Source organism: Cryptomeria japonica, chromosome 9, assembly GCF_030272615.1.
Source record: "Cryptomeria japonica chromosome 9, Sugi_1.0, whole genome shotgun sequence".
Lineage (NCBI taxonomy): Eukaryota > Viridiplantae > Streptophyta > Pinopsida > Cupressales > Cupressaceae > Cryptomeria > Cryptomeria japonica.
This window is the reverse complement of record NC_081413.1, coordinates 255,266,140-255,285,477: the sequence shown is the minus strand read 5'-3', so window position 1 is coordinate 255,285,477 and position 19,338 is coordinate 255,266,140. Positions and strand designations below refer to the sequence as shown.

Below are 19,338 nucleotides of genomic sequence, written 5' to 3'. Positions count from 1 at the left end.
ACTGGCATTAGCATAGAGCTTTCTCATAGCATCACTATCTACTCTTGCATAGTATTTGCTTATCATATTCAACCATCTTGAATCTCCATATGGCATCCATGGCTAGTGCTAAAAGCTAAGAGCTACACTCGTTTGGGACTTGGAGAGGAGAGGAACAAGGGAGGAGCAACTATGAGCATCTTGATTAGCTATTTTATTATATGTTTATATGCTTTCTATTTCATGCTTAATATCTCTCTTGATATGCCTGTTTAGGATAATCTTTTGTTGCTAACACTAACGTTTGTTTCTTGTGCTCTTGTATGTGTTGCCATCAAACAGATTTTCTAATCCTTTTTGCAGAGCATCATTTTGCATGGAGGACTTTAATGAATTTGTATTCTTGGTGTTTAGTATTTTAAAATAACATTTATTTTACACATGATTCTCTTCTATTATAAGATATCTCTCAACATATTTTACATATATTTTTTAAATATAGGTATACTAGTTATGCCGAGAGGCATCTCCAATGACATCAAAATGTTCGTAAATAAAAATCCATTTTTGAAACAATTTGACATGTAAATGACAGATAAATGCATGAAATATGCCATGTTTAAGCTTTTGTGGAGGTGTTATTTTATTACTCCAAATAAAATAGAACCTTAACCACTTGTCTCCAACTAGATTTACAACTTTTTGAATGGAGGACTTTAATGAATTTGTATTCTTGGTGTTTAGTATTTTAAAAAAACATTTATTTTATAGATGATTCTTTTCTACTGTAAGATATCTCTCTCAATACTTTACATATATTTTTTAAATATATTTTTTAAATATAAGTATACTAGTTATTAATCTAATCTAATTAAAAAATTATATAATTATAATTATAACTTAATCTACATAATTATTTAAATTTTAGTAATAAAATATAATAAGAGACGTAATGTTTTAATTTTTTTTTGAAAAACTGAGAGATAGCCACTAGTGAACATTGCCCAAAAATCCCTACGAACTGCAATGCACTCAGAAAACGATTCAAGTGCAGATTCAATCCATTTTGAGTCGATTTCCGAACGATTTCAAACGTTCAGAGGAGCGTGCCCTAACGACACTCAAGTGCAGATTCAATCCATTTTTATGAATAACTGTCCAGATTCAATTCACAACGTGCCCTAACGGCACTCAAATTACAATGGCCGTTGCAAAAAGCAGATCGTGTTACCGTTGGAAAAAGCAGGACATCACTTCTTTTAAAAGCAATACTAGAGAAGCAGGGCAGATTGTATTTTTCTTTCATTTTTTTTGGTTTTCTATTTTAAGTTTAATTTTTTTTGGTTTTCTTTTTAAGTTTAATTTTTTGAGTCTTGCTTTCCTGAGTTTTAGTTTGGAATTATTACTTTTTATACTCGGATGTTTTCATTTGCTTTCTGGGTTTGAATTGCAGTTTATTGTTTTGGTATTTTGTGTATTTCTTTTCCGTGGAGCGCCATTTTTAATGGGCATAGAGGTAGGCAGTAGCAAGAATTCTACGTTCTGGAGTGGCTGATTGGAGTTATGGACAGAAAATGGTGAGTACATCTTATACTCTGCTCTCTTGTTTTTTCTTTCATTTTGAAGAATTTATATGTATTATGTAGGTCATTTACAAGGGATTTTGGTGTATATTATATTATTGAATTTCTCCACCCATTCAGTTGAACGGCATAAATATTTCTTCTCTGCATCCTCTTTGGATTTCTTCATAGGATTTGAAATTGTTAGGGTAGGGTACTATCAGGAAAAATTCATAGGTATTCTATAGGGAAGAATACACGTATATGAAGTTATGAGTTCAGCAATAAGAAAATTTATGCATTCAAATTCAAACATTTATGCATTTTGTACTAAATAAGATTCATGTTTCCTGTTTTAAATAGAATATATGCATTTCTAATCGCATTGTACATTGCATTTAGTTCTGAGCAAAATCAATAGAGTTGAGAATTAATTGCAAACTGTAAAATGATGTATCATAGAGAAGCTTGTTCTTCCAATTAGAGAAACCCTTTGCATGCTGCGGAATATCTGTCAGGAGCCCTTTTTGGCAGACGTTTTCGGAAGATTTGTCAGGATTAGTAATTTAATATTTCAGGTTTTTATTCTCCATTTGTAATCTTCTTCTTTTTTTTTTTTTTTGGTTAGTTTGCTTTCTGAGAAAAGGGTTTAGAAATTACAAGAACGCTTGTCAAGACTTAAAGTACCTTTCTGAATAACAGCATTGGGATTTTAGCCACTTTTTCGTCTAGTGACTAAGCTCAGTTGAATTCGAGGTTCTTGATGTGTACTTCAATCAATTCTGCCAATTGTGCGCTTGTTTTCTCGAAGGTGTCAGTGATTTGCACGGTGCATTTCCTGGAGTACCTGTTTTCTTTGTGCTTCTTCATCCTCCATTTTTTTAATTAGATATTTCGGATTCTCGCTTGTCTACTTTATGTGTAGGGGCTTCCTCTGTTTGTTGTTCAGGACAAGTTGTATTTCCTTTCGTCTCCATTTGGTCCTCAGTCTTCTTTGTTTGTGTCTGTCTGACTTGTTCTTGTCCTATTTCTGCCATGATGGCACTAGGTTTTGTGTGGCAAGTATTTTGGCTCTTGCCGAGGCTATTGTGCAGAGGCTTGACAACCTTGTCATCCTATTTGATGGATGCATTTGATGCTTTCATACTCTTCCCTTTTTGTTAATGAGGACCGTTTTGGTTTTGGTTGAGATAATTGTGTCCTCTTTTGTTGATTTTGGGTATTCAGCAAAAGAGGAATAGCTGGGTTTTATCGTTAGCACCTGTATGCAAGGAATTCAGTGGACAAAATTGTGATCAGAATGTTTATTTTGAGACTGTTACATAGCATAAAAACTTTATTTTATAGATTCTTTTTTTAATATGTTCCATGGCCATGTTGTGGCAAAAGTGAAATGGATGATAAATTAGGTTCCTGTAAACAAATTTGACCGACATAAAAGGTTTCCCTACCATCAAATTTACACTACAAATGCATTACATGTATTAATATTATAATATATTTCCTCTGTTTTCTAAGATAGACATTCTTACCCAAAAGCCAGTACAACAACTTATGTTTCCTGTCACTTGGGAGAGATCTCTTCCCTTCTCAGTAGTCACAATTGTGAGATTTCTACAGAATTGAGATGAGAATGCGAAGGTAGAGGTGGTTATCCTACATTGTAGTACATTGTTCCATTCTTACATATACAATGTGCAACCTTACATCCTTAAATAAATATATCTATAGGTGAAAGCAGTTATCCCCTTGCTGTGAATACTTGGTTGTTGTAAATGCAATACTGGAGCTCTTGAATATCATGCAATGCTACTATATAAACTTTGTATCTGTATGCCCTATTTTAGTAAGCTAATGGTTGATCTTGGCAGTTTGTGTTACATGTTATGTGTGGTAGGGGGATAAATATACATATTACCCTATGTTTTTTTGTATAGTATTCTGAATCCAATTACTGCAAAATTAAAATGAAGGAATGATAGCTAGTGTGTATTTTGCAAGTAGTTAGTGTTATTTTCTATTCAAAATTGTAGAAATAATATAAATGAATAATTAAATAAATAACGGATTATTCAGCCAAATCCCCTGTAACTGTAGATGGAGTTATTCAGAAGAGGGAGGTTTTAAGCTTGAGAATAGGATTTATTAATGAGAATTCCCCAACAGTAAGTGTCCTATGTTTTTCTTTATAAACTTCGAACGATTTATAGAATAACTATGTATTTATGAATTTTTCCTTATAAAATATCTATTTATTTATGTATTTATACTACTATAAAATTTCTCCCAACGATCTATAGAATACCCATGTATTTATGTATTTTTCCTTATAGAATATCTATTTATATATGTATTTATGCTACTGTGAAATTTCCAATATGCACAGGGTTTCACAATCCTATTATATAGTTAGCTCCTAAGCTTATTATTGGCAGAATAGCTGCCGAAGATTTGTCAGGAGCTCTTTTCGGCAGTAATTCTTATTAATTTTATATAGGATTAGTAATTTAACGTTTGATGTTTTTCTGCACCATTTGCAAACATTTTTTTGGTTTTCATGTTAGTTTGCTTTCTGAGAAAAGGGTTTAGAAATTACAAAAACGCTTGTTAAGACTTCGGTTACCTTTCAGAATAACAGCATTGAGATTTTAGAGCAATTTTTTGTTCTTATGAATTTTATTTCTAAAATTTCAGCTAACATGGGTTTCATTTGAGTAATTTAAAAACGAATTTGATGGGCTCCTTAATGGAAGGGTTGAAGTGATTGCCGAACATGTATACTCATGTTCGTGTTTTGTCTTCTCTTTAAAGTACATGCTGAGATTCGCTTTTAGGGTTTTGATATTTACACTTCATAGCGGAATTAATATATAAACTGTATATTGAATTGTGCTTGAGGAAAGTGGGCCAAATATTGTAATTATGAGTTTATAATGTCGTGAGATTTCCAAGCCAAAGAACACCGTAGACTAAGACAGAAATAAAAAAATATTGAACTCAAGTAACTTGACCATTCGATTAGAGTCATAAATCAGGAAAAACATTGGAAAGGTGAAGATTTAGGCTATACTAGCAGTTTTTCAAATAGTTGAAACATTCCTTGCCTCGTGCCCGAAAACAATTTTCAACTTGCAACCAATATTTTCATTTAAAAGACTGCAAAACAGTTTCCAAAATAGTTGAAATATTCCTTGACTCGCACCTGAAAACAAATTCAATCCATTTTTACGAATAACTGTCCAGATTCAATTCGCAACGTGCCCTAACGGCACTCAAATTACAATGGCCTTTGCAAAAAGCAGATCGTGTTACCGTTGGAAAAAGCAGGAATTCACTTCTTTTAAAAGGAGATATACTAGAGAAGCAGGGCAGATTGTATAGTTCTTTAAATTTTTTTGGTTTTCTTTGAAGTTTAATTTTTTTTGGCGTGGCCATGCCTCTGAGTCTTGCTTTCCTGAGTTTTAGTTTGGAATTTTTACTTTTTATACTCAGATGTTTTCATTTTATTTCTGGGTTTGAATTGCAATTTTTTGTTTTGATATTTTGTGTATTTCTTTTCTGTGGGTTGTCATTCTTAATGGGCATGGAGGTAGGCAGCAGCAAGAATTCTTCTTTCTGGAGTGGCTTATTGGAGTTATGGACAGAAAATGGTCAGTACATCTTATACTTTGCTCTCTTGTTTTTTCTTTCATTTTGAAGAATTTATATGTTTTAACTTTTAAGTAGTTCATTTACATGGGAATTTGGTGTATATTATATTATTGAATTTTTCCATCCATTCAGTTGAACGGCATAAATATTTCTTCTCTCCATCCTCTTTGGATTCTTCATAGGATTTGATGAGCAATAAGAAAATTTATGCTTTCAAATTCAAATGCGTATGCATTTTGTACCAAAAAAGATTCATGTATCCTGTTTTAAATAGAATATATTCATTTTTACTCGCATTGTACATTGTATTTAGTTCTGAGCAAAATCAATAGAGTTGAGAATAAATTGCAAACTGTAAAATGATGTATCATAGATAAGCTTGTTCTTCCAATTAGAGAAACCCTGTGCATATTATTATTGGCAGAATAGTCACGGAAGATTTGTGAGGAGTCCTCTTCGCCAGACGTTTTCGGAAGATTTGTCAGGATTAGTAATTTAACGTTTCAGGTTTTTAGAGCTAATTTATGTGCTTCTGCGAGTAGTAATTTTAATATATTACCAGATTCGATGTCGTTCACTAATTTATGTGAAATTTTACTTCTAAAATTTCAGCTAAGATGGGTTTCACTTGAGTAATTGAAAAACGAATTTGATTGGACTCAAATGTATACTCATGTCTCGTGTTCTGACTTTGTAGTCTCCCTGGCCATCTTTATCAATGCTACAGTTGCCTATGTTTTAAGCAAAGTGGTATGAAGCCATTTTTTCGTGTAGTGAGTAAGCCAAGTTGAATTTGAGGTTCTTGATGTGGACTTCAAACAATTCTGTCAATTGTGCGCTTGTTTTCTTGAAGGTATCAGTGATTTGCTCGGTGCATTTCCTGCAGTACTTGTTTACTTGTTTTATTTGTGCTTCTTCATCCTCCATTTTTTTAATTGGATATTTCGAATTCTCACTCGTCTACTTTATGCGTAGGGGCTTCGAATTCTCACTCGTCTGCTTTATGCGTAGGGGCTTCCTTTGTTTTCTTGTTCAGTCTAAGTCGTATCTCCCTCGGTCTCCATTTGATCCTCAGTTTTCCTTGTTTGTGTCTGTCTGACTTGTTCTTGTTTTATTTCTGCCATGAAAACACTAGGTTTTGTGTGGCAAGTATTTTGGCTCTTGCTGAGGCTATTGTGCAGAGGCTTGGCAATCTTGCTATCCTATTTGATGGATGCATTGGATGCATGATCATACTCTTAAGACCCAAGACTGTTTTGGTTTTGGTTGAGATTCTTGTGCCCTCTTTTGCTGATTTTGGGTATTCAGTAAAAGAGGAATAGCTGGGTTTCCTCGTTAGCACCTGTATGCAAGGAATTCAGTGGACAAAATTGTGTTGAGAATGCTTATTTTGAGACTGTTACATAGCATAAAAACTTTATTATATATATATTTTTTAATATGTTCCATGGCCATGTTGTGGCGAAAGCAAAATAAATGATAAATTGGGTCTCTATAAACAAATTTGACCGACAAAAAAGGTGTCCCTGCCATCAAATTTACACTGCATGTATTAATATGATAATATATTTCATCTGTTTTCTAAGATAGACATTCTTACCCAAAGGCCAGTACAACTACTTATGTTTCCGGTCACTTGGGAGAGATTTTTCTTCCCTTCTCATCAGTCACAATTGTGAGATTTCTGCAGAATTGAAATGAGAATGCAAAGGTAGAGGCATTTATCCTACACTGTAGTACGTTGTTCCATTCTAGCATATACAATGTCCAAACTTTTACATCCTTAAATAAATACATCTATAGGTGAAAGCAGTTATCCCCTTACTGTGAATACTTGGTTGCAGTAAATGTAATTCTTGAGCTTTGGAATATCATGCAATGCTACACCTTATTTTAGTAAGCTAATGGTTGATCTTGACAGTTAGTGTTACACGTTAAATGTGGGAGGGTGATAAATATACATATTACCCTATGTGTTTTTATAGTATTCTGAATCCAAATTCTGCAAAATTAAATTGCAAGGAATGATAACGATATAGTGTATTTGCAAGTAGTTATCTTATTGTTCTTCAAAGAAATAATATAAATGAATAAATAAACAAATAAGGGATTATTCAACCAAATCCCCTGTAACTGAAGATGGAATCATTCAAAAGAGGGAGGTTTTCAGCTTGAGAATAAGATTTATTGATGAGAATTCCCCAACAATAAGCGTCCAATGTTTACAGTGTTTACTTTTATAAACTTCCAACGATTTATTTTAGTATATGTTCTTTTGACTTCATGTCAATCCACCATCTTTGCATGTCGGTGCGACCTTATAGAATACCCATGTATTTATGTATTTTTTCTTATAGAATACCTATTTATTTATATATTTATTCTACTACGAAATTTCCAATATGCACAGGGTTTCACAATCCTATTATATAGTTAGCTCGTAAGCTTATTATTGGTAGAATAGCTGTGGAAGATTTGTCAGGAGCCCTTTTCAGCTGACATTTTGGTAGTAATTCTTGTTAATTCTATATAGGATTAGTCTGAACCTTACAGGTATAGCTGGGTTTCCTTGTTAGCACCAGTATGCAAGGAATTCAGTGGACAAAATTGTGGTCAGAATGTTTATTTTGAGACTGTTACATAGTATAAAACTTTATTTTATAGATTTTTTTTAATATGTTCCATGGTCATGTGGCAAAAGTGAAATGGATGATAAATAGGGTCCCTGTAAACAAATTTAAATGATATAGAAAGTTTCCCTGCCATCAAATTTACACTGCAAATACATTACATATATTAATTTTTATAATATGTTTTCTCTTTTCTAAGATAGACATGCTTACCCAAAAGCCGGTACAGAGTAACTTCTGTTTCGCTGTCACTTGGGAGAGCTTTCTCTTCCCTTCTCATCCATCACAATTGTGAGATTTCTACAGAATCGAAATGAGAATATATAAATATTAAATATATAAATAAAGTTAGAGGCAAATATATTAATAGACCTCTGTACCTTTACTTCAGATATACAGAACAGGCCTCTCTACCTTAATCTAGTTCTGCATTTTTGGAAAAAATGAGCATTTACTAGGCGATTTACTAGCAGTGATGGGACGGTGCCACCCCCTTCTTCCTTTAATGCGATTCGACTCCATTTGCAGATTTTTGGTGGCATCCATAAAGAGGTGCGATGGAATGCCTCCCTGATCACCCTACGTTCCTTCCTTGTGAGTACAAAGAGTAGCAGTCCTATCTCCGAGTTTGTTTTCATCAAGAGACATTGGCTAAACAGGCTAAATTAATGTTACTTTGGAAGCTTTTCTCAACCGCCGGTTTCGAATGGATATTCACCTGCTTACACGATGAGATTATTAAGTTGTTTTTTGTGCCTAAGACTCACAGCACCTTTCAAATACTCAACCTCAGTGGCAGATATAGGTGCTAAAAAAGAGTAGCAGTCCTATCTCCTAGTTTGTTTTCATCAAGAGACATTGGCTAAACAGGCTAAATTAATGCTACTCTGGAAGCTTTTCTCAACCGCCGGTTCCGAATGAATATTCACCTGCTTACACGATGAGATCATTAAGTTGTTTTTTGTGCCTAAGACTCACAACCTTTCAAATACTCAACCTCACTGGCAGATATACTCACAACCTTTCAAATACTTAACCTCACTGGCAAATATAGGTGCTAAAAAAAATGGTGGTACATTGTGGAGGCGAACTATATTTTGTTGAGCAGCAAGGATCACACTAAAATATTCAACGCAATACTGGTTTGGTGCGTAGGCTGTGACGAAATCACAGGGATGTAAGTTCTTTTAGGAAAATGAAAGGAAAGATGCTTTTAAAGCATCCTCTGCAACTTTGTGTGTGCCATGAGGCAAAACCATTCTGGTTATCAATCTAAATTTCTGGGGACCGCGTCACCTAGGCTTCAATTTTTTAGGCCTAAAATTTGAACTTAAACCTTGAAGGATTCAAAAACATTGAAATTTGGTGCGTAGGCTGTGACGACATCACAGTGATGTAAGTTCTTTTAGGAAAATGAAAGGAAAGATGCTTATAAAGCATCCTCTGCAACTTTGTGTTTGCCATGAGGCAAGACCATTCTGGTTATCAATCTAAATTTCTGGGGACCGAGTCACCTAGGCTTCAATTTTTTAGGCCTAAAATTTGAACTTAACCTTGAAGGATTTAAAAACACTGAAATAATACTAGGAGTTCATTTTGTAAAAAATAAAATTGTATAGTTCTATGCTAATTAAATCTGTAATAAGAATAGTAATCCTCCAAGTTTTACATACTTAAATTTATTCTACATTCGATCCTCATTCTATATATTTTACTCACCAATTGGAAAATATGGTTGGACCTCAATCCAAAATTGAACGATTGTTGCACCCAAAGATCCCAACAGTTGAAAAGGAAAATTTGTGTGGTTATTGTTCCAGCATCTGCAACAATTTACTTTGACTGGGGAGGGCACTTGTCATGCCCCAAAACTAAAGAATCTCAAAATGGCCGCTGTTAGTTAAACCGAAACATAGTGAGGGATAATTTTGCAAAGAAAAAAACGTATAAAGGAACAAATGCCCAACATAATGGTGTATCGGAAACTAAATTGCAGATGTTTTAAAAATAACAATAATTGCAATTTTTTTTTTTTTTTTTTCTGTATTGATAGTTTAGATTCTAGAATGACCCAAAAAAGTAAACCTATATACCAAATTTTAAATAAATAGGGGAATGATTTCAATTCAGCCAAGCCATGTGTCTCCAGGCACAACTGAAGGTAGTCATTTGGTTTGGCTTACTTAAATATGATGAATGACATGCTACTACTCAGGTCGGCCTGGAATTTATTTATTTATTTCTTTCTTGTTTAATTGTAGTTTTCCTGTTTATTTATTATTATTATTTTTTTACAGGCAGCAAACCAACGTTTCTCTCTTTGTTTTTCTTTCCATGAACTTAGTAATTCTTGCTATCATTAATGTATGTCTGAATATGTTTCACCATAACTACTAGGTTTATAAGTTTGTTGCTGAATTTACGTTCGCATTGTTTGCTTGCAAATATGTATTACTATTTATATATGTTGCACTTAAAATTGTAGCACTTGGAGTTCTGTGCTTTCAAATCCTCATTTCAAAATCTTTTGCAGCTAAGACATTTGGAATTTTCAACAATTTGCTGGGATTTTTGGGAGGTAGATCCCCTGAATAAATGTAGCATCACCATACGTGGAACAAATCTTCTTCAGTAGATGATCCAGAAAGATGGTCCAAAGGTATTCGTACTAAACACTGGAATTTCCAAACAGTATCTTTCTGGATCATGATCCAGAAAGATGGTCCAAAGGTATTCGTACTTTAAACACTGGAATTTCCAAACAGTATCTTTAGATTTATAGACAACCCTGCATTATAGACATTTCAAGTTTCAACTAGCCAAAGCTCTTCCATTCATTTTAATAGGATTCAAATGTTTTTACTTTTTTATCTAAGATCAATTTGAACTTTTAGCAGAGGCATTAATGGATAGAAAAGTAGATGGTACTGTTAATTAATAGCTTTAGCTAGACAAATTACAAAGATCTAAATGCAAGAGGGTAGAAATAAATTTGTAGATAATGATTGTTTGTTTGAGGATTGCATTTTTTCAGGTAGAGCTCAAATGACTTTTTAAACTAAATTATCTGAATTGAGTTAGTAATTTTAGTTAGATATGGTGGCATTGTCTACATCACTTTCAGTTTGAAGCATGAAATTTGACATCCTCTACATATTATCTCGCAATCAATTAATTTAACACTTAAAAGACATTATATATCAACTAAAAATTATTTTTTCTCTGAACAGGGCAAGCTTATTTCACCACCCCACCAATACTTTCACCACATCTTGGTCACCATGCCGTCAAGGTAAGCTTATTTCTTGGTTCTATCATCCATGCATGGTGAGATTTCATGTTCTTTTAAATGTATTGGGTTTTTATATTGGTGTCTGTGTTCTCTTCAATCTGTTGGGTTTTGTAAATGAGTTTCTATTTTGCAATGCTCTTTCTGCATGACTCTATATAGTTTTTTATTCTTTTGTGTTTTCAATGTTTCTCGATGCTTTAATCACTGGCATGCCGGCATGCCATCGTCATTGTAATTAATTCTTATACATTCTTAAAACCCTCGACATAATTCATGCTTCAAAATTCATGATTAAGTTATCTTTGTGTGCATTTGGGTCGATTGCTGCATTCCCGACATAGCCTTTTCGCCAAATCCATTTTGTGCATATACTGAAATTTTTTAATTTTGAAGCATTATGAGCTGTATCTTGACTATACTTCTGCATTTTCTATGCCAACTTTGTTATCTCTGTGTAACAGAGGGCTTGCGTGCACGAATGGTGTGCTACCCCTTTAATTTACTTTTCATAGTTTGCATGTATACAACTTGTGGATTTCTCTGACCTTTGTGTTTTGCACCCCGTTTTATATAAATATTTTGGATAACTTATTTATGCTCTGCATCTTGCATGCATGGTTACCAAACATTTGTAACCTTAACATCTGACAAAATGATTACAATAGATTATCAAAATAGAAGTCTGGCAACTACAGCAACAACCAACAGGCAAGATCACTAGAAACAATGCCATAGAAAATCATTTAGAAATTTAGATAGTATTGGTATTTCTAAGGTTATTCTTGCCTCGCTCAGAACCTGGATATTCTTGGACAAAGAGTAAGAGTATCTCAATAGTTATGTTAAATATTTCATTGTTATTGCCATCTCTATGGTTTTTTCATTCTGTAGAGAAGAAATGAAAATATATTTTGCGTTCTGCACTTACAAGGGTCATATTTGTTGATTAGAGAATATTTTGTCTAGACGATCATTTTGTAAAATTGGATACCAGAATTACAAAGATTTATAATCTGTTTTTCTTTTTAGTTTTTGAAGGTTTTGGTCTATGTAAAAGATTCTGCAACACTATTTATTTATTTTCATTAAATTCATTTATTGAATCTTCCTATGTCAGTTTTATTTTAATAGTAAAATATTTAATTATTGTATATTACATTGACAGAAAATTGACCTAAATTTGAACCATGGTTGATGTTGAGCGTTTGACTTGCAGTGTCTAGAAATGTTTGGAGGCTTGAATGGGTAGCTGATGAAGTCCAATAATGAATGTAATATTTAAAATGTTAGGAATCTTGAATGGGCTGCTGAATGGAACATTTAATATTTAAAATTGAAGAAAACGTTGCACTTTTGAATCAATTGCTGAAACCAGTATTTGTAAACAGATTTGTTGTTTAATGCCAAATTTTTATTTGGAAGGGGTTGAATTGGCCCCCTTCCCAAGACTTTGGGGAATGGTTATTTGGCCATGACCATTCTTTTATATTATTATTTATTGCACAATTTAGCATTTTAAAATTTTTTTTTATTTCATTACATCTAATGATTAGGCTGTTGAATCAATTGCTGAAACCAGTATTTGTAAACAGATTTGTTGTTTAATGCCAAATTTTTATTTGGAAGGGGTTGAATTGGCCCCCTTCCCAAGACTTTGGGGAATGGTTATTTGGCCATGACCATTCTTTTATATTATTTTTTATTGCACAAAATTTAGCATTTTTTTTTTTTAATTTCATTACATCTAATGATTAGGCTGTAACATTGTAAGAATTGTAGTGTAACTGAACATTGATTTACTTATTGTCTACTGAAGCATGATTTTGAAATTTGGGATTAACTTATATTTGATCAAGTTTGATATTTATAGTTCATGTTTAGATTTTGACACTCTGGCATTCACTTTGATTGTATTTAATATTTATATGGAGTGAGATTTGGCATGCATTAGTTGTTTGTTTAAAGTAACTTTTAAACTTTGACATCCACTGCTTGTTGAACATTGATTCACTTATTGTTTATTGAAGCATGCACGTTTAGATTTTGACACTTTGGCTTTCACTTTGTTTGCATCTATTGCTTATATGAAGTGTGTATTTGAGCTTTGACATATATTAATTGTTTGTTTAAATTGACTTTCAAACCTGTTTATTGGCCATGACCATTCTTTTCAGTCTAGTGTCTATGTTAATTTTAATATTATTTTTTATTGCATAAAATTTAGCATTTTAAATTTTTTTTATTTCATTACATCTAATGATTAGGCTGTACATTGTAAGAATTGTAGTGTAATTGTGTTTAAACATTGATTTACTTATTGTCTATTGAAGCATGGTTTTGAAATTTGGGATTGACTTATATTTGATCAAGTTTGATATTTATAGTTCATGTTTAGATTTTTCACTTTGATTGTATTTAACGTTTATATGGAGTGTGTATTTGAGCTTTGGCATGCATTAGTTGTTTGTTTAAAGTAAGTTTTAAACTTTGACATCCACTACTTGTGAAGTGTGTGTTTGAACATTGATTCACTTATTGTTTATTGAAGCATGCATGTATAGATTTTGACACTTTGGCTTTCAATTTGTTTGCATCTATTGCTTATATGAAGTGTGTAGCTGAGCTTTGACATATATTAATTGTTTGTTTAAATTGACTTTCAAACCTGTTTGTTTAATCTGTTTTGGCATCCACAAATGCATGTGTTTGGATATGGATTCTCTTTTTGTTTATTTAAGCATGGTTTCTATTTTGGAATTGATTTATATTCAATTTCATACCTGTTTGTTTAGTGTGGTCCACTTTGGCATCCACTACTTGTGAAGTGTGTGTTGATTTACTTACTGTTTATTGAAGCATGCCTATGAACATTCAACACAATTTGTGTCAAGTGTGTTTGAAGTTTTCACTTAAATATTGTGTGTACTTCATTTGTGGTTGAACTAATTTTTTGTGTTGTTTTTCTAAACTTCGACATTTACTTTATGTAAGTTTACTTCATGTGCAGTTGAACCAACTTTTTGTGGTGTGTGTTTATATTTGAAGTTTTCACATTCACATTGTGTGTACTTCATTTGTGGTTGAACTAATTTTTTGTGATGTTTTTCTAAACTTTGGTATTTACTTTGTGTATGCTGAACTGCAAGTTTACTTCATGTGTAGGTGAACCAACTTTGTGTGGTGCTTGTTTATATTTAAACTTCCACATTCACTTTTAGTAAAAAGATTTCTAACTTTAGCATTCACTTTTAGTAAAAAGATTTCTAACTTTAGCATTCACTTATGTGTGAGGTGTGTATGTTGAACTTTAAGTTTACTTCATGTGCAGTTGAAACTTTGAGTGGTGTGTGTTTTTATTTGCAGTTTCACATTCACATTGTGTGTACTTCATTTGTGGTTGAACTAATTTTTTGTGATGTTTTTCTAAACTTTGGCATTTACTTTATATATGTTGGACTTCAAGTTTACTTCAAGTTTACTTCATGTATAGGTGAACCAACTTTGAGTGGTGCTTGTTTATATTTAAACTTCCACATTCACTTTTAGTAAAAAACTTTCTAACTTTAGCATTCACTTATGTGTGAGGTGTGTGTTTGAACAAACTATGTGTAAAGAGAACTAACTTTGCATGAAGTGTCTTTGAACTTTTACATTCAGTTTGTGTAAAGATTATGGTAAAATTTAACATTCACATAAGTGAATTTTTAAACATTAGCATTTTACTTTGTAGATGATTCAAGTGTGTGTTTGAATAGACTGTGTAAAATGAACAAATTTTGAGTAAAATATGTTTGAACTTTGACAACCACTTTGCTATATATTTGTACTTTGGCTTGTGTTTTCATTTTCACTTTCACTTCCACTTTTTATGAAGAGTGAACTAAGTTTTGTCATTCACTTATGTTGCATGTTTGAAATAGTGTGTGCGTGTTAAGATGTTTGAACTCAAGTGTTTACTTTGTGTGTGGTTGAAGTAACATTTTGTCAAACATGTTTACAACCACTTTGTTTATATTTATACTTTGGAACGTGTTTTCATTTTCACTTTCACTTTTTATGAAGTTTACACTAAGTTTTGTCATTCACTTATGTTGTATGTTTGAAATATAGTGTGTTAAGATGTTTGAACCCAAGTGTTTACTTTGCGTGTGGTTGAAGTAACTTTTTGCCAAACGTGTTTATAACCCACTTTGCTTATATTTATACTTTGGAATGTGCATGTGTTTGAATTTTCAATTTTACTTTGGATGAAGAGTGTACTACTTTGATATTCACTATGTGCATTTGTGTTTGACTTTTAAATTTCACTTTGTATGAAGAGTGTGCTAACTTTGAGATGTGAAGTTTATTTGAACTTTGGCATTCACAATGTGTGTTTGTGTGTGTACTTTAACATCTCTAAACTCAATTGTTTATTTTGTGTTAAGAGTGTATTAACTTATGTTGCATTCATTTTGTGTGTGTTTTGTACCTTGACATGTTTAAACTTAACTTTAGTTTGTGTGTGGTTCATGTTTGAACTTTAGTGAAGTGTCTTTGAATTTAGCATTCACTTTGGGTGTGTTTGTACCTTGGCATGTTTAAGCTTAGTTGTTTAGTTTGTGTGTGGTTTAAGTGATTTTTTTGTGAATTATGTTAAAAATTTATGCATTTGAACAAACTCCTCGTGTTTAAACAAATTTGCATGTTTATTTTATGTGGTCAAACCCTAGCATGTGTTCATTTTTTCGTTTGTGTGAATGCGTTGTAACCTTGAAATTCATTTTATGTGAATTTTGTGTATCTTTTATAAAGTTAATTTTGACATTCGGTTAGAGAGAGAGAGAGAGAGAGAGAGAGAGCATACTCACTTTTATGTTTTTAAAAAGAGATCACATAATCACTTTTATGTTCTTAAAACTAATTTTACATTCACTTTTCTATGAATTGTGTTAAAAAAGATTGGTATTTTCCTTTGTGTGGTGTGTATTCAATCAGATTCTCACATTTATGTTATCTAGAAAATAAATAATGATATTAAATTTTGTGAATTTTATTAATTTATGTAGAAAATAAATTATCTACATGCTTTATTTGTGTCTTTAAAACTAGATATTTTATTATTTGAAATTTATTAATTTATCCTGTAATAACCCACTCTACATAACCCAAGAATTTTCAATTTTTTTTTTTTTACTTATTTAGTCATTTGTGTTTGATTCAATCGCATACTTTGGGCATCTATCCATTTGGATTAGGCATTCATCCATCTGGGATGAGCATCTAACCATACGGGTTAGGCATCTGTCCATATGGGACAAGAGGTTTCATCTATCCAATACGAGATAGGCATCTTCCCAAACGATGTAGGCATCTATCCAACTTGGGATAGAAGGTGCTCTGGTTAGAGACTAAGACTCATTGGGACCATTCGGGTCATGAGTCAGGGACCATTCAGGTCACGAGTCACTCACTAAGAACTACACTCTTGTAATAGGTGTGCATCGAGGTCGCTGTCCTTAGGAGCAAGTAAAATAATATATTGCAAGCTTGAATTCCGCCTTGGAATTTGACCTAAAGCCTCGGAATTCCTTTCGAGTATGTGTTGAATTACTTTTTCTTTTATTACACTTATCTTTCAATTAGGAGACTTCGCAATCCATCTACTTTACCAAATCCTAGACCCCATCCCCGAACGCTTGAGTACTAGGGGCAACTCCGTTCCTAGACTGCCTACATACCTATTTCGGCATGAGATCAAGGCGTAAAGTACGTAGTTCTGTTTTCTAATCTATGGTTTAATGTAAACTGTTTTGGTGGGTACGCAACCCTTTCTAGGGTCAATGTCCCAAACGGTTTCTCAGCGATTGCTACCCACGATGGTAGCTTTAAGCAAAGGTTCAAGGTGGCCTATTGCTTGTGGCCTAAAACATCTAGGTCCTAACGCTTATCATAAGCGTCACCCTTGACCCAATTGTCAATTATCAATAATTATTCGAGATTAAGCCAAGTTTATAAAAGCATTTCACTCAATCAATCCTAAAGGGGTTTACTAAGGTTTAACTAGCGGATGTAAATTCATTCAAAGATTATCTTATTAGATTATCGATACAAGGGGGATTACCCGCCCCTTGGATTTTTACTTCCAAGTGTCCCTTATTACTCCTCAACGATTTATAGGGACGATGCCACATACGCCGTTGATGCAGCTTTATTAGGTGTTAAGTGTAGTAGTTCAACGTGACGACTTTACCCGTAAGCATGACCCAGAGGCACCATAGATACCAAATGCTGCTAAGGTTTTGGTTTCAACTCCACTTATTTAGTTATCCAACTATGAATGAACCATAAGTTCATGAAAGCTTGAATAAATTTTTACTTAACAATTACGAAACTATTACATGGAAAATAAATTATTGCTTGACATTGAAAATAAGATATAATCAAAAGGAACATTTGACAAGAATGAAAAATAAACAAATCAACTACCTTGGAGTAACATTCTCGTGAAAATAACTATGATAAAATTCTAATTCTTGAACTAAATACATGAAAATTCCAATTTCTTGAAAGCTAGGATACTTGTAGGAAATAGCTTACAAAATGATTTGAATTACTTACTGTTACACTTTTAATAAGCACTTAATACATGAAAGATATTGAATTGCTTGCAAGAAGGTTACCAACCAATTTAGTGCCTACTTGCTTGAAGGGAAAAGATCTTGATAACCACATTACCCATGTTTGAAATATGAGGTTAGGAGAGACAGATTTTTTTGCTAATTAACTAGTAAGAATAAGGCTCCTAATTAATACTAATTGATCTACCTTTAATCAACTGTTATGAATATCAAGTCTTTTTAGTTAACCAATATGAACATGATTGTCAAATAATCCCAATCAATTCACTTTTAATTAACCAATGAAAATAATTTCAATCAATCCATTTTAATTAACCAATATACAAAAAGTTCATAAGTAATTCCAATTAATCAATATACAAAAAGTTCCCAAATAATTCCAATTAACCAATATTAATAAGTTCTTAAATAATTCCAATTAACCAAAATACAAAAAGTTCTTAAATAATTATAATCTTTGTCTAGTTACTTTTGAGCCAATGCCAAAACCTTTGCAACATTATAAGGAGGTAACTAACTAACCCTCCCACTTGAAGAAATTTAACCCTTTGTAATTTAATAACTTTACCAATCTCAAATTCTTAGATGGGAGCTAAGGTTTGCTCCTAGATCTTCCTCAATTAAAATTGTTGTTTAATCTTCTAAGTGATCATGGAAAGGGATTCTCAAATCCCATATTAAGGCAAGAATCCAACAATAAGAAATCATAACTCATTCATCTTCGAAGCTAAGTTTCATTAGACATTTACAACGAAAGACGAAAACCTGTTTTGAGGTTCACAAACTAAGACAAGTCTCATGGTAGAATGATTTCAGATTTGATAATATAAATGATATAACAATATAGATTATACCATGCAGATTGTATGAAGCTTTATTATGAGGTTCACCCCTACATTAAATGGAATTTCCCCTTTTACTAATCTTATGTTTTCTTAAGGTTATAAAATAAATTTGACCATTATTAGGTTTGACTATACTAAATACCTTGTTTATTTTGCATCTTGGAATCTAATAAAGAGAAATCCAATATTCAACCTACTACTACTAAGAGATTTGTATTCAAAATGAGGACTATGATAACTTCAATTATGCAACTTGCATGATGATCATAAATATGTATTTGGTATGATGACAATAAATATGTAACTTGCATGGAAACAATAATTAATTGACTTGTAACTTGCTCAATAATAATAATAATGTAACTTGCATGAAAGATTAACAATGTTCATTTGAATCATTTGCTTGAAATAAACAATTGATTAAGGTGGCTATGATTACTTAAAGAGGACGTCCCTTTAGACAATCTAAATCAATATAAATTAATAATGGAATAAACATACCAACCAAATAACCCAATTAAATCTAAAACTAATTAGACGAGTCTAAACTATAAATTTAGCTACAACTCAATTTACGAATTTAGTTCCCTTGTTTTCGCAAGATTGAAGGATTCATTAATATTAATTCTTCTAATAATTGCCCCAATCATTTGATACGAAATTAATCCCCAAATTTATTCCCTTTTATAATCTAATTTTAATGGTGAAAGAAATACAACTTTTAGATTAATAATTTTTTTTTCATAAACTTTCAATAAT

At 32.3% G+C, this 19,338-nt stretch overlaps 1 long non-coding RNA gene across 3 annotated transcripts; it reads left to right on the top strand.

The window, feature by feature from the left end:
• The first annotated feature begins 947 nt into the window (after positions 1–947).
• LOC131034468 (uncharacterized) lies at positions 948–12,838 on the top strand. 3 transcript variants are annotated; one of them, XR_009103796.2, is made up of 5 exons: positions 948–1,556; positions 5,135–5,191; positions 10,356–10,481; positions 11,053–11,114; positions 12,331–12,838. It is a non-coding gene; the product is annotated as an uncharacterized LOC131034468 (long non-coding RNA). The 3 variants fall into 3 exon arrangements; XR_009103797.2 differs by having other exon boundaries at positions 5,131–5,191; XR_009103795.2 differs by lacking the exon at positions 948–1,556 and having other exon boundaries at positions 1,563–5,191.
• The last annotated feature ends 6,500 nt before the right edge of the window (positions 12,839–19,338 follow it).